Below are 16,230 nucleotides of genomic sequence, written 5' to 3' on the forward strand. Positions count from 1 at the left end.
GCTGAAGTTTAAGCATCACGACTGTTGGTGGTTACTGAGGCATCTTTCTGTAGACCAGCATTCATGTGCTTATACATTAAAGTGCACTGACACACATATATTCAATCAATCCCCCTCTCTGACATACAAGTACACATAGACACAAGCACAAAAGTCAGCTGAGGTAAATGTGATCTCAAAAGACAAGCAGCAACAACCCACGGCTCCGTCGCAATGCCTGGGGTTGCATTGGTTTCTATCGTCAAGCAAATAATGCTTTGTGACTGAAAAAAAAAAAAAAAGCCAATCCAAAGGTCATTTATGACCTCTGGGACCAGTACTGTGCAGCATCTGTCACTAGCAAACAGCACATGTCTGTGTCAAATGGCAAAAGGTATGCAGTGCAGTCATCCTGCCATGTAATGAAGGCAGTGGGGCCTATATATACCTAGCGTCCCTGTCACAACCGCATTAACAATCCTCTGCACTACGCTGGCTTATCGGCAGAACATTCAACATGTCGCGCTGTACACATGACTGGATTGGTAGGTTGGAGCTGGTAATGGCATGGCCTGCACTATGCAAACACTTCAAATTGTACACACATCTTTCAGGTCTCACTTGAAATGTTATAAGGATAAATATGACCCAATTCTTTTTTTAAAATTTTTTTATACTCAGTCTATTCCAAATGAGCTTCAAAAAAGTTGTGAATGGGTTGCCATTACACGGCATTTCCTTCATCTTATCAGCACCAAACTGCTCTGCAGTGTTGATGCCACTTTCACCCACTCAAACACAGAAGGGCAAGAGAGCTGCCATTAAAGATGGAGGTATGCTGTTGGGAACAACTTCAGGTTAAGTGTCTTTCCCTCAGATGGCACTGGACTGAAAAGGGATCCCTGTGATTTGCTGACAGCCTACTCCTTTTCCTTTGACCAGTGCTAATGATTAAATTATATGATTATCATCTGTGAATACTTGTCTGCTGTCAAATGACAGAAAACCTTAAAATTGTTGAAGAATATTCACAGATTTTAACACTTTTTTGCAGGACATATATTTTTTCGGGAAGACTCACCATTTACACAACAATGGCTAATAGCATCAGAGGCTTAGGGGAAATTGATGTAAGATAACGCGTAATACATATTTCGCTCTAAGCCAATTTGCAATGCCCATGTATCTGCATCAGACTACACATCTGTGTGGAACAAATCAATAATATTCCATTTCTAATCAAATTCCTCTTTTTGAATGGTGAAATCTGATCTACATGGACACACTTGCAAATCAGATACCCCAACGGCTGCATTAGAAATAGATACAGAGACATTTCTGGTTTTATTTGAATTTATTCTATGGTTAAACTGTGAAGAAAATGCATACTTATTTATTACCTTAGATTTCTCATGAAGTGTAATTGAGGAAGAATTGTACATTACATGTTCAAGGTGTGGGGCCTTCCAAATATCTTTTGGGAGGGGGGCAAATGGAGTTGCAACATAAAAAAAAAACCCAAAATGGACAGATTTTTGGTACCTGAAGCTATAGTGAAGGCCATGTAAAACATTAAAGAAAAGAAAATAGACCTTTCTTATTAAAGTTGTGATTTTCGAGATGAAGATGCTCCACTGTCACTGTGTTGTCTGCAGAGCTTTAGGAGTTTTTTTTATTTTATTTATATTTTTTTAAACAGGAGGGTAAATAAACTACAGTCACCGCAGTAGATAGTTCACAGCAAATGACAAGGTAACTAAATCACTGCATCATGTGGTGCTACACATATCTAAAGCATGTAAACCCCACAACATCAGTGAAACGTGTGAATGGAACATCAAGTGTAGCAAGTTTAAGAAGGTTTACAATGAGGAAATGATAGCAAAAAGTATTTTTTTTTTTTGTGGTGGTAGGGGAGTTAAGCACAGTTATCTATTTGCTCTCTGTAGGAGGGCAACCTTTCCCATACTTTAAAAATCTCTTTTACAGTACATTTTTTTTTTACAAATCTCCTGCACTATAGACTCATTTCTCTCTTGCTGCCTATCCTTGAAATTCTCACACTTGCCACCACGTCTCGGCCCCACATCCTGCTAAACCAATCAGGGATTTGAAGTCTTCACTTCCAATCAATTACCACCCAAATCAGTGCAGAACCCTTTGATATAGAATCATTTGTCAAATCAGTGCAGATGGCTGAGGGCAGGTACCCCTGTGCCATAGGCCATATCCATGTGGAAATCAGTGCATAGCTTTGGCTCTCCTCACACTCCCCAACCTATTAAAGGGACGTCTTTGTGTGCTCCAGAATTACCGTCCAGCTGCCTGGATAGCTAATGTATAAGCTTGTCCAGGAACTAATACCTGAATTAAATTCAGAATATTTTCAAGAAGGCCAAAATCAGATTTTTGTACAGATCCTGCTTAAATTGATGGCATAAAAGCTACCCAAGGTGCAATTTCAAAATATATGACTATCACTTTTGACATGTTAGGATGGAATATACCTTAGTGTTAAAGTCGGAACAATGAAGCAAAAAAATAGCCTGAAACATTTTCAAACATGGTGTAAAAAAAAAAAAAACAACTGAACTTAAATGGATAACTTCACAACTCTTAAAATCAATACCAAAACTACCACTATGATACTGAGGAAAGAAGTTTATCAATGCTAGTCAATACTGTTAATATGGGTGGATGATAGATCATGCAACCAAGATGAAACGACATGGGAAGGTGGCTTTAAGAAGTTAGATATGATTTAAGCAATCTTTGGGGGAAAACTAAAAATATGTCATAAGCTCAGAATCCCCACAATCATAATCTTGTACAACGGTATCTTCTGTGCATTATTGATTTTGTTTCCACTAGCAACCAAAGATGGTGCTATTTTCCTTCATATATTATCGTCTTTAATAAACACACACATTTGTGTTTATTTAATGGATATATGTTTTAAAATAAAACACGAGTTGATGAAGAGGCAGGCGTTATGAATGACGTAAGCTGAATGGTATACTTTTTAAATGTTTTATTGTTTTTTGGAACACTTGTATCTGCTGTACTTGGTTAACAAGCAGATTCCAGCAAGACAATTATTGCTATTCCTCATAAGGTCAAAATTTCCCTGGCAAGTTATATTTTACCACATGGAATATTTAACAGAAATTAGCCTACTGTGATCCTGAGATGTGAGTGACAGCTTAGTCCAGGACACTGCTAGCACTGAATATATTTGCTAGCACTGCAGTGATTATATCAACAAATTCACTGTCAAATATGCTGACAAAATACTAAATCCAGACACTATTTCTTCAAATAAGTAATTACACTGCCTGATATGCATACATCATTGACACGCACAGTGTTTATACACAGGGAAATCAGTGTGCACACAAACCCTTAGATGCATATAATTATTTTTTGTGTGTGGTTTCAAGAGATAAAGTCTTCTAACACGGCATCATAGTTTTATATTTTGAGACTTGAGGGAGACAAGACAGACATTTTTGCTGGTATTTGGACTCCGAGGACCAGTGTCCGCTCATTTCGTGGCTTGGATCAACAATCTTCTGCTCTTGGCAAATGCTGTGATCATCTCAAAACACTCACTAGTGTCCGGCCATCATTTTAGCTTTTTGCACAGTTAAAGGCATTTTTTTCTACCTCAGTTTACGATGTTGCCACTGCTATACTATCTGACAAGTTTTTTTTTGTTCCAAGCTGAGCACGCATTTTGGGAGTGATGATGCACAAAAGCTGCTTTACTACCTAGAGAATAAACAATACAATGGTATGTGACTAAATATCTGGTCGTTACATATGTTATATCGCTCTAAAGTGAAAACAAGAAAAAAATAAAAGTGGAAAATAATAAATAAAAAGCAAAAAGAGAAAGTAAACCTTATAAATACTATACATTTTTATATTTATTGTATCTCTCTTTTTCTCCCTGTTCATTTAGTTTTTGTAGCCAAGTCTACAAAGATGATGAGAACGGGGGAATGTATGAGTTTGTTTTTTTTATGTTGCTTGACACGTTAGCCATTAGCTTGGAGTAAAAAGACAGAGCTACACAACAGGCTGGAGTGGCGCCTTGTTACAGTGTGAACAGATCGCGCTCTAAATACGCGGGTTGTGCTGGGAGAGTTGCTGCTCTGCATGAACAAACTGTGTGAATCCGGAGAACACATCTTGTGAGCCGATCATTTCAACGTATTGATCGCTTGCAGATGTGCTGTCAAAAGTAACATTTTCCTCTAGCCTAATTAAATAATCTTATTACTGCCATTTTATACCATTCAAATTGTTCCATTTCTGCCTGGAAATGTAGCAAATTCACTTTAGTGTTCTTGCTCCTGACTTGTCCTGGCTTTTGTTATATCTAACCACAACAAAAGTGACAATCAAGAAGTTAGCGTTAAACCAGCACAGATCCGTAAGTGCAATGCCTTGTATGACACTTTTGTCATTTTGCATTGTTGGTCTGTTGTTTTGCTGCTGAATTGGTTCTGGAGGATTATTATTTTAAGAAGAAAAAAAAAAATATGACTTTGCTCTTTTGAGAGCAACCCTTTGTTTCACAACTGTTTGTAAAAGTAGTATGCATGAGACTATTGAGAAAGCTGCACAGTTTTCAGTTTAGCACAGATCCAAACTAACAAAGCTTTATGGTTGTTATAGAAACAGCCAAAACGCTTCGAGGTAAACCCAAGTCACACATTGTAATCATTAAGTGCTTCAGTCATGTTTTGCTTTTAATCCTATTTCACATAAACTATTTATTTAGGCAAAATATATTTTAATAGCCGACTCATTTTGTCTTGGAATGATGCAGTGTTAACAGGCTGGTGGAAGGAGAGTCAGTTCAGCCATGATAGGATTTTGTCTCATAATCCTATTTCTTTTGCATGACAGTTTGTTTGACTGCCAGGTTCTGATGATGGTGATTCTTAACTTGAAAATCTAAAGTACACTAAGTGGGTTTTATGAGTGTTATGCATAGAGTTGCATAGCTAGAGGTCAGCTGCACAGCAAGATCTTTTAGTAAGTTTACTTCTGGCCTTAATATAAATATTAGGTAATGTTAACATTAAATTATGAGAAGGTCAAGAGATCCTGATGTTAGATTCTCGAAAGAATCTACTTTAGCAATCATGTTTCTGGTTCAGCTAAACTCTACTCGTGGACTTTTAATCTTCCTCTGTGTGCATGCAGTTTTTCACTATAATTTACTTTAGTAGAAAAAAACCTGCAGGATACAAAGATATTTGGTGCTTTCACCATGGTTACAACATTTTTTCACAATTGTTTCTTGTGGGGGAAAAAAAGTAATGGGCAACTGCATACAGAATAATTGCAGAACTGACTGGCCACTATGACATTTTTTCAAGTAGATTCGATCATTTTACCAACCTTTTCGAATGTTAAATGGTAAGTTTAAGGAAAAGGGTTGATGTATGTTGGTTTTATCTCATTGCCTCTCCTCATATCTGCAGAATTCACTAAGAACTTGACTTGTTTATTTCATAGGTCATATCAAAAACCGTCTGTGCACAGTTCTGTTACCTTTGGTAAGCATTCTGTCTCTGTCTGGACTGACACAGTGTGCATTTAAATGAATTGATGAGTGGGTTAATTTTCCCTTATTGGACGGGGACAGGGCTTTAAATTGAAATCGATCCTCGGAACCACAGATTTTGTGTTTTTTTTTTTGACTACTGCATCAGTGGAAAATCTAGGCAAAGCAAAACAAAACAATTTTTTCCCCTCTAGTCAACCTGAAGGTGTGGTTAGGAAATATTTTAATATTGGTTTATGTGTGTGATGCTATGATGTGGTCATTTCAAAATTACTGTAATAACCATTAAGAAAGTATCACTGTTCATTTGAAATAATAAAAGTTCCATAAACAATATACAAATTGAGCAATGTGAAAAAAAAAAAATCAGTTCTTTTTCTGTTGCTCGTTTTGTTTTCTTCAACTGTAACAGTGATTGCATCTAACAGGAGGACTAATCAGTCATTTTTTTTTCTCAGTATGTGTGTAGTAGAATATGAATGAGTAACAAATCCAACAAGTATTATGCCGGATGTCGGTCGCTTTTTCTTTCAAACTCCACTGGAGAGTGGCGATATGTTTGTTCTGTGTTCTCCAGCTCTCCTTCCAGAGTCAAAATAACTTTGTTTTATTACGCTCCAGATCTGCGCAAAATAGGCCATATATGAAAATGTGTAACGTATAATAAGATATGTTATTGCATAATAGCTGTTTAATGCTAGACCATAATGAGCAGAAATTCTAAATCTTACATTATAAGCATAGAACATTCTTATGTTTTTTTTTAAACTTTGTATAATTTTCTTTGTTTCAGAAATGCAACCCTCAAAATTTCCACTTTAATCACTTTCTTCATAGATTTATTTAAATGTTTATTGGTATCATATTTGATTTATTTTTAAGAATTTTAATTGAAAACAATGGTTAAAAAATAATTTAAGATGTAGTACATCAACTGATGCATATGATCCACAGTTCAGAAGAAAGGGAAAAAAACAACAACTTTGGTTTGGCCTCATTCTGTTTTTGCTTTTGTTATGCTTGGCCAATAATGATGAATACACTAAAAGAACAGCATTCTGATACGCTTTTGTGTGCATGTGATTAGTTTCTTTCTCTTTCATAATAGGTGTGCAGTTTCTACAGACATTAGTATTTTAATCTTTTTTTTTTTACATTTTAATAAATGCAGTAAGAAGAAAAATCCATAGACAAATGGATACAAAAGAATAAATAACCAATAAGAAAAATGTAAAAATCAAACATTGTAAATAAGTAGCTTTAGAGTGTAAAATGTTTGAGTTATGAATGTAGCATTGATCATAAAAAACTAAAGATTCGTAGATGTGGTCTTGGAAGAAACGTTCTTGTAATGATTTTATTTATGAGCAAAGTTTTGTTCAATGCCTTCACGTTTCAATTATGTATCCTAGCTCTTATTTAATTCCCCCTTCCTCCCATTATAAATCAGTGGAGCGCTGTGTGCTGACACAGATGCCCCTCTTAGTTGTTTGTGCAAAAATAAAAGTCTCTGTTGTTTTCGATGCACATTCTTTTGGAATATGTTCTCATATCAAAACCGATGACTGTCTCTCTGACCCAAATTAAGAATGAATACCATTATTCAACACAGACCTGCAGACAAACCTGTTTAAAGCAATACTGCTTTAGGCAATCAATGTATTTGCCTTTGCATAATTATTTGGAAGCCAATTCCACAAATAGAAAAGTGTACATGTTCATTGGTTTCACAATGCACAACACTTGTTGGTAATAATCAATGTACACTTTCATCCCATAAACATTTCATTTCATGTATTTGTTGAGAAAATCCCAAAACATGCAAGGTTCATTCAAATCACTGAGATTTGAGACGGTACGAACAAGAGCCACCTCTTTCTTTTTATTTGACTGCAAAACACAAAGAATATTGGTTAAATTCATTCCAGATCTTTGAAATACCTTTCTGCAAGGGGAGAAAAAAAAAAAGGGGGAAATTGAAATGATGACAGGAAATTTGAATTTTGAAATGATTATAACCATGTAAGCTCTCAAGGCAAGAACAAGTTGCATTGCTCAGGATATTTTTCTCGCCCTCTGCTTTTGCATATTTCACACAGGCAAAGTCTTTAGAGATGCAAGTCATACTGAGAGAATTTGACTGTGCATGCTAAAAAGGCATAAATACAAGAGGAAAAAAAAACATAACCAACAGATGACCTTATTATGCTCAGTATGTACCATGCAGTTTCGGTATTGCCTCTATTTGTCATTATTACCACCTGCTATAACTGTGAGTGGGAGGAATATCAATTTGACAAAGACGGCCTCTGACTAAATGTTAAGGAGGCCCCCTGTCACGTGAGACGCATCCCTACTGTTCTGAGTGGGTAGATGTAGCTGTGTTTTACTACTTATGGATATTCAATGGGAGAGCACAAAGCGGGTATTGCTGTAATAAGGCATTTACCAATGCAGAACAGTGCTGTGCACTGTGAGAACATATGTTAATGTGTTTGACTGCGGCCAGAGAAACAGCAAGATATTTGGGCAAAAGAAGAACACATGGGACAGACATCCCGCAGCATACATTTGCCTTGTACCAAAATATTTCTGGTGCACAGCGGTGGAAGAGGGGCTAAAATAACTCTGCCACTGAGGAGGACTTTGTTCTAATGATGAATCTCAATTTAGTAGGACAGGCCTACTTCGAAACGGACAGAAAAACTCAACACGTTTAATGTCGGTGTGTGATTCAAGCGGGAATACGTCTTCCTGTGTTCAGACCGTTTCTCATTTACCTCATTAGAAGTCGCCATTGTAAGAGAAGAAGAAGTAAGATGCGTTTTGAAATATTTTATTAGATATTAAGTAAGCTTAGATTAAAATGAATTTTCACAGACACAGATGATAAAATGTTTTGGGGAGTTAAAAATCTACTTTGGTACTGCTGGAACAGTGGAAGCTTGTGTGGGTTTGTGGTATTTTTAATCTACATAAATCTTGTTCTTTGTTTGCTTTGTTTTAAATATATATTTTAGGAACGCTGAATGTTACTGTGGATACAGTTTAGTGATAGAAATACTGAAATATATTATTTTAAAGTATTCCTGAAACTAAGTATGCATATTTTGAATACTTGTATTCACAATCCATCTGTCATATATTTGAATGTATAAGCAGCAGCTCTTTGTTTAAACAGATGTTTAAATGTTAAACAGATAACCATGTTGTTGTTGCAGTTTATTACTGTATGGCAGAAAGCCATTATGCTGCCATTTTTTAGTCCTATGACAATGCAGTCTTTGGCAAACTACAGCGAATGCATTTGTGTCACAATTCAGTTATTTTTTTTCCCTCAACCAGTCTCGCTACTTAACATAAAACTCTTCTTTTTTGGTTAGAAATACTGAAAAGATTGAAAAGTGGTGCACAGTGTTTAAAGCATTTGAGAATGGGCAGACATCTATAGAAAGTATATGAATTTTAATATGTTTTGTTAAAACCTAAACTTTATCCCATCAATAAAATGTAAGTTCTGTGTACAATGATATACTGAGGCAAAATAAACCCACATACTATGTTCTTCATGCAATCTACATGTACAAACAAGTATTGCACATATTTATTAACTGTGGATTTAATCTTGTAATTTAGAAAAAATGTCAGTTTAGTGCAGGAATTCATTAAACATGCAAATAAGGGTAATCCTAAATAAGACCTGTCAGCTTTGCATTCAAGAGCAGACTGTTATTTTCAGCTATTATTAAACTATTATCACTTCATGTTGTTGTGTCCTCATTGGAATTTATAATGGGGCCACAGACATTTGGATTGTTAATTTTTCAGAGGCTTTGTGAAATCTTTATGCCTGTGGTAACATGTGAAAAATGACAGTGAATACATTTTGAGACCCAGATGACTTCCACTGAATAACATTACAGCTAACATCTGTGTGTTTAAATTGAAGACAGAAGCAACTCCCTCTCTGCAGAAGATCAGTCCCTTGGATGTTTCAGGAGTCATTAATCAGTATCATCATTGTGCTTTTTGTTTGTCACTGACTGACAGTGAGACAGACTCTTTGCTTCAAACACGAGCTTTGCGATTCAGTGTGCCACTGCACATCACAATCTATGGACAATACCTCTGTCAGTCTGTATGAAGAACACTGTCAGATATTTCAGTGGGAGACAGATCAAACAGATGAACAATTCACAGTGCTGCTGAATCTTGATAATGACGTTTTGACACATCAAGTGGGCTACCCACCCTCTTTTCCATATTTCCTCCTTGATAGTACACTTAGTGATCACTTTGTTCTGTGCACCTCCCTGTTTAATGCAGCTTTCTCCGCAGACACCGAGTCAAGCTGCTGTGACTCACTGTGTACACAGCCAGGACAAGTAGGGGTTGAGCAGTTCAAAAATTTCTGGTTAACTGAGCATGCAGTTTGACATCGTTGAAAAAGGTATTCATCTTTATTTCACTTACATAATGGCTTCATTTTCATTTATAACCAGATGTAACATTATCGGCAATGACAACACTTGCTTTGATGTTCAGCTTGTGCAAAACTGTTGAAACTCCTAATATACATTTTGATTTGTGACATGTTAGTGTTTTTTTTTATTATTATTAATTATTATTACTTTTATTCAATTCGTAATTCAAATACTGGACAAAGATTTTGCTTTCATCCACGTTAATGTTTCATGTCATAACAAATTTACCACGAACATTTACCCACAACAACTTCCATCTCTGCCAGAGGAAGGAAATGGCTCATGATTCAACTAAGCTGATTCAATTTAGCAATGGCATCATATGAGCAGGACTATTATCATCTGTTGTGATGATGAAAAGACGAGAGATGAATTCAATACATCCACACTAGATTGTCAAAAGTGTTAATCACCCTGATCTCCTAAGCTGGTCTCACCTCTTAAAAAAAGATCAAAGACAAGATCCCTAAAAAATAAATACAATGAAAGGAAAGACTAAATTTAAATGTAAAAAGGAATTCCTTTACAGTCTTAAAACCTACAGAATCATTCAGAGGCGTTTGCACAGTAGTCTATTTTTTTTTTTTTTTTTTTTTTAAAAATTTTAAAAGATGCTCACCCTGCGGTCTCGGCATGATAAATCCCTGGACTAAGACCACGTCCACCGCTGTAATACTCCTGCTTGCTGGGGCGGGTGTATCAAAATGCTGACACTGAAGAACACCTTGTTCTTCTCTCAGAAACAATTTCATGAACCTGCATTATTTGACACCCTGAGAATAAGAATTTTGTTTGTCCCCCACTTGGCTAATTGGGCAACGGCAAAGGGTGTTCCATTCTAACAACATTTATTCTCCACTGGGATTCTCTGACATATATTTCTTTTTAGGATTATATTATATTTTTATTTAGGATACACAATTAAGTGGTTTATCCCTGTCACATCGTTTCTTTCAGGACAAATCGCTGGCTCACCTTCTCACAAGTATTTTCTTAATCTTTTGAAGCTGTACATGTTACACAAGTAACTATCTTCACCAACATGGGAAGAGAGGCTAATTGTGACATGCCACAGCAAAACCAGTAACAAATAGCAAGTGCGTGAGCAGAGAAAATCTGAGCTGTTTCGAGATGCTTAGGGAACTCACAGCTGATTAACATGCTTTGTTTCGGAATTCACACACTTTTGTTATTGGTTTTGGCCAACAGGATAAAAGTCTGAAAGGAAGACATGGCTAATTTGCATTATCAGCACGTCACCATACCCTGCAGCAGTAATAGGCATGGGGTGTTTTAAACTTACAACCCAAAGTTTCTGAATCTGCAAATAACTCAAATTAACCTTTTTTTTGACAATTGTCCCTGGTTTTGTCATGACCAATCAGGTTTGTTTAATAGCACAATGCAATAGTTCTACTTATGTAAGAATTAACAATAAGTAAATGTGTAGTTGGACTTTTTTTTTTTTTTTCTTTTTTTGCGGTGCTATAATAATCGTGTTAATATGAATAAATCAAATAACTCAAAATGATACAGTAAATTTTGGATATTGCATTTCCATGTACTAGCTGTCATATATAGATGTTTCAAAATATTTGACTTTAATTATACTAATCTTAATACAAATGTGTTCTTTTTCTACATCAGAATAAACTAGGTATTAGAGGGCTGTTTTTGTTTTCGTCTAACGGTATATTTTAAATTATATGAATGCGCACCAAAATAAAGTGACACATTAACAGCCTTCTGGTGTGAGGCAGCAGTTTTGCTGCAGACTTCTGCCTCCAAGGAGGATGTTTGAGTACAATGATGGAGATTCAAGAATTCTCAGACATGCATGATAGAATCCAATAGAATCCAGGGTATAAATAAAATAAAATAAAAAATATATAAAGCTAAAAAAAAAAAAAAGAAACAAAGATTTTACACAATATCCTCTTCTCCTGTTCTCCCACACACTTTAACATCTAACATAATTAGAAGTCATCCAGTATGAGTTTCTAACAGTACGATGACAAAAATACCACAATTTTCTGTATTTAGACGACAGCAAAACTGAATAACATAATTGAATTGCTTTTAAAGAAGATGGCTTGCCACATAATTTATTTCGAGAGTGTTCCCTTGATAAGAAATATGGGTAGCACTCTTTTTAAGTTTATACAAAATTTGTTGGTGTTTTTGCAGCTAGAAATTTTTATATGATTTAATTTTGTCTATTCTGTAAAAGAGAGAAAAAGGTAGTGGGAACAGATGGAGAGGAGCAGGAGAAAACGACATCCATGCTGCACTTCCTCTGAGGTTTTGTTAATGGGAAATTAAGCTCCAGGAACAGTGCGACTGAAAACGTTAGCAGTTTTAAGCATAGCTTTATAAAATCTTGGTGTACCTTGATTGCAGTAACCAGCCTATGTCTAAACGTATCAGAAGAAAGTAGTTCACATAATCGATTGCTTTAAGAACAAGTTGAGATTTAAAAATTTAGTCTTATGAATTAGGGGCAACATGGTGATTGGGGTTCAGTTTTACTTTTTCTTAGAAAGGACTAAGTGTTTATCCTTAATAATCAAATGGAAGCCTGGATACAAGCAGTAAAAAAAATCCCAGATTTTGATCGGTGCTCTGCATATTTATATTAAGTTTTTCTCTATAAATACAGCAATGTCGTTAGCCAGGCTCGACTCTTCATTCAGATGATGTCGTGATTTCAAGATGAGTCCACAAAATTTCTTTAGTTTCCTCCAATGACGCGTGTACTGCCCCATATCAGAGTCCAATAAAACACGTTAGTGATGAAGTGAAATGAAATGTTCACAGAATAGGAAAATCTAGAAAACATTTATCAATAAATGAAAAAAAAAGAAAGAAACTACATCTCCTCAATTTCAGAATGCTTCAAAAAAGGAGGAAAATAACATAGAGCTGAATAAAGGTTCTGCATGATATTACCCTTGATGTACCTAATAAAACTGTCAATGAAGATATTTACAATACTGCTAAAGGACTACGGTTCAGTCAGTTGCCGCTGGCTGAAATATTCATTCCCTTACTTGGCTTCTTAACTTTGAAACCATGACATCCTAAATTTGCATAGTGGTAAAGATCAATGTAGCTCTTAGAGAATTCTGTGGCACTTATTCAAAACAGTTCCCCTTTTCTCCCCCTGTGTAGTCTGTAGCAAAAAAGGGTGAACAGGCAGTGAGTGATGTGGGTAAAGAAAGTCAGACGCCTCCTTAGTCGTAGTCAGTCTCAGAGGATTTTGTCATGTTCCTTCACTTGGTAAAGTACCAGCAACTCACCCCACATCACTACTGAGTCGGTGCCTGTTTTTCACTATTTGATGCTGTTTGATGTCTGGTGAGATGTGAAACATTAATAGTAAGGCAAAAAAAAAAAAAATCTGTAAGACGAGTGTGGAGTTTTAAATCCTCTTTTAGCGCATGAGTGACTTAGGGTAGGTGATAATTGTTGAGTTAGATGTCACTGTGTTATGAAGGATGTCCTTCAAGCTGTTTCCTGATTTTCAGGGGACAGCTTGACAAACCTCACTTTGAATTTGGCTGAAAGCATGTCTAATTGAATTTTGATACGTAATTAAATCAAGCAATAAATCAGCCCAGATCCCACTGCAACTGACAATTCAAGACTCCTGAGCACCAAAAGCTAATTATGATGAAGTTATTATCTCGGCCAAAGGGAGTTCTCTGAATTGCTTCCACCCTGTATTGTGTGCCTTCGCTAGTAGTACATACTCAACCTTGAAGAAAGGGCAACTCTCGCATGATAGGACTGACGGATCCCATAAAAGTCGCCTGCGTGGTTTGTAATGTGTCCTCCCCGACACGCCATCCCACCCCAAAGCAGGTGATTTCTTTGGCGCTGAGAAAAGGGGAATTTTTACGGCGTCACATGTTGGCGCACCAAGGCGAAAAATAATCGTATCTGTTTGTTGGGAGCAATTAGGGCTGGGTGTAATTTCTGTCAATAATCCCTCGATGTGTAGGAAGTGGCTATATTGATTTACCATGGATTTAGAGCCTCATCCTCATCATCTGCTTCCCAGTCTCATATGGTTAATCAATTACATCCCCTGTGATTTGAGCATGCCTTCAGACGCTGTACTCGGCGCATGTAATCTCTTGACATAGGGTATTAAATGAAGTCTAATTATAACTTTGCAGCTATGTGCCACATCACACTGTTTTAATACCTTCGCTAAGAAGACAAATTGGTGCGTCAGTAAATCAAGGTGTTTCACTTTGATTCAGTACTGAGTAACATTTAAGTTTCTTGCTAAGGCCATCACGTGATCCTTGTAAATAAATATGCATGAAAGAATAAAATATGTTTTAATGATCTTTCTGCATAAGAGAAGTCCTGAGTATTTGAGGAGGGGAAGAAGGTCTAATTTTCCACACCTGCCTAGACAACCACACTAGAGCTGTCTGGTATGGCTTCATGAATGAAAAGTCCCATACAACAATTACTGGAGCGGTCGTCTACTACATAATGACGAGTAAAGTGAAGGTAGATGATATTTTCCGTATTTTTTCCCTCTTTTTCTCTTTTGTCCTCTTCTATATTCCCTTTGTTTTTAAATTCTCCCAATTTGTTGGACCAATTGAAACAGCAAAAGGTTAGATTGTGGAGTAATTAACAGCAGCTGGACTAATGAAATCAGTAGGGGATGGTGCACTGGGAGGATCAATACCTCACTAAGAGTGAAGCAAGAAAGAGGGTTGTCCAGGGCAAAAACGTATACACAAACCACTTAATAATAATAAACTGATGAAAAGGCAACAATATGTCTACTTGTAAATCAAATCTGGTCTGGACACAGTGACATTATCGGCATCTTGTAATTCTGTTGGAGGAAAATTAGTGTCTGTGCTCGCTCAAGAAGTTTACAGGATTTACACTGCTCTCTGTGGTTTGCTGAAAGGGTTTTCCTTTATTGAATGTCAATAGGAACATCAATACACTCTGGACAACAACACCAATGCAGAGGTAAATGGGTATTCTATTTATCTGAGGCTACTCTTAAGTATATTGAAGACTTTATTAGCCCCTTTTGATGAGGAGGTGTTTTGTTTTGCAACAGTTGTATCACTGTGTCTGAGACAGGCTGCGCTTGCCAGAAGAACTGGGGATGCAAAACCTGATTTCTGCTGTGTGCTTCTTGGCCGAGGCATTACCGTTTCTTGTTTCTGTGCAACATGGCACACACATCCAAGGTTTCCACTATTTTATTATGCATGCGTATGTCTGAATTTGTTTTGATTGTGTTGTGGCTCGCCTGGCAATTGTCACTTTGCTCCGATTGATAGAATTCAGACGCATCTTTCCTCATCTGCAGGGAAATCTCTTGACAGCCAACCCATGTGTTTTTCCACAACCTTCTATAAACAAATTAGGTGGTAAACTGTGGCTGCATTGACATTTCGGCATAATGAAGTCTAACAAGTCCTTCTCGTCTATTATTTTTGCAAACTTTGTGCAGCGGGGAAGCTGAAATACAGAAGATTCTGGTGAAAATAACCAATGAACCATGAGGAGAAAGTCAAAACAAATTCAGCAAGTCAAGAAACCATAGCCGATAAGGTCTTTGCTATGCTTCGTGCATGCATCAACTTTCAAAGGTATTTACACTATCAAATAAACTGCTATGTAGGAGGCTGTAGAGACCGAAGCAGCAGATCTCATTATTTTTACAACTATTAGGAGCATAAGGACCCCAGGGAAGAAGAGGGTTTAATAGTAGAGCTTCAAGTTATTACATCATGAAAAATCTTTAAAGCATTTATTTTTTTTCTTGTTTTTTACAACCAGCCCCTTACAATTTCACAAATCCTGTCATAACACAGGTGTACTTAGGTGAAATGAAGTAACATAACGTGACAACCATCTGGAAAGCACAGATGCGGTATGGGACTAAAGCAACAGAATAAAGCAGCAAAGCAAAGACCATGTAGAATCCAGTTTTCTTAAACTTTGACTCTAGGACTCATCTTGTAAAGGGTAATAACTGATGTGGCATCTTAATAAAGATTTGGGTAAAATCCTGCCAATTTTCAAACCCAAAACTGTTCTCTAAATTGGACTGGGGGGGATCTGTTTTTTTTAATCTGAATCATCTACTAATAATTGTGTGTTATATATATATATATATATATATATATATATATA

General features: G+C 36.4%; 1 protein-coding gene across 4 annotated transcripts in view; it reads left to right on the forward strand.

The window, feature by feature from the left end:
* pcdh11 (protocadherin 11) overlaps positions 1–16,230 on the forward strand; it is a 185,063-nt gene that overhangs the window by 81,177 nt on the left and 87,656 nt on the right. The gene's annotated exons all lie outside the window — the stretch shown is intronic.

The sequence above is a fragment of the Poecilia latipinna genome, unplaced genomic scaffold, assembly GCF_001443285.1.
Source record: "Poecilia latipinna isolate Pla-1442-1.1 unplaced genomic scaffold, P_latipinna-1.0 Scaffold0, whole genome shotgun sequence".
Classification (NCBI taxonomy): Eukaryota; Metazoa; Chordata; class Actinopteri; order Cyprinodontiformes; family Poeciliidae; genus Poecilia; species Poecilia latipinna.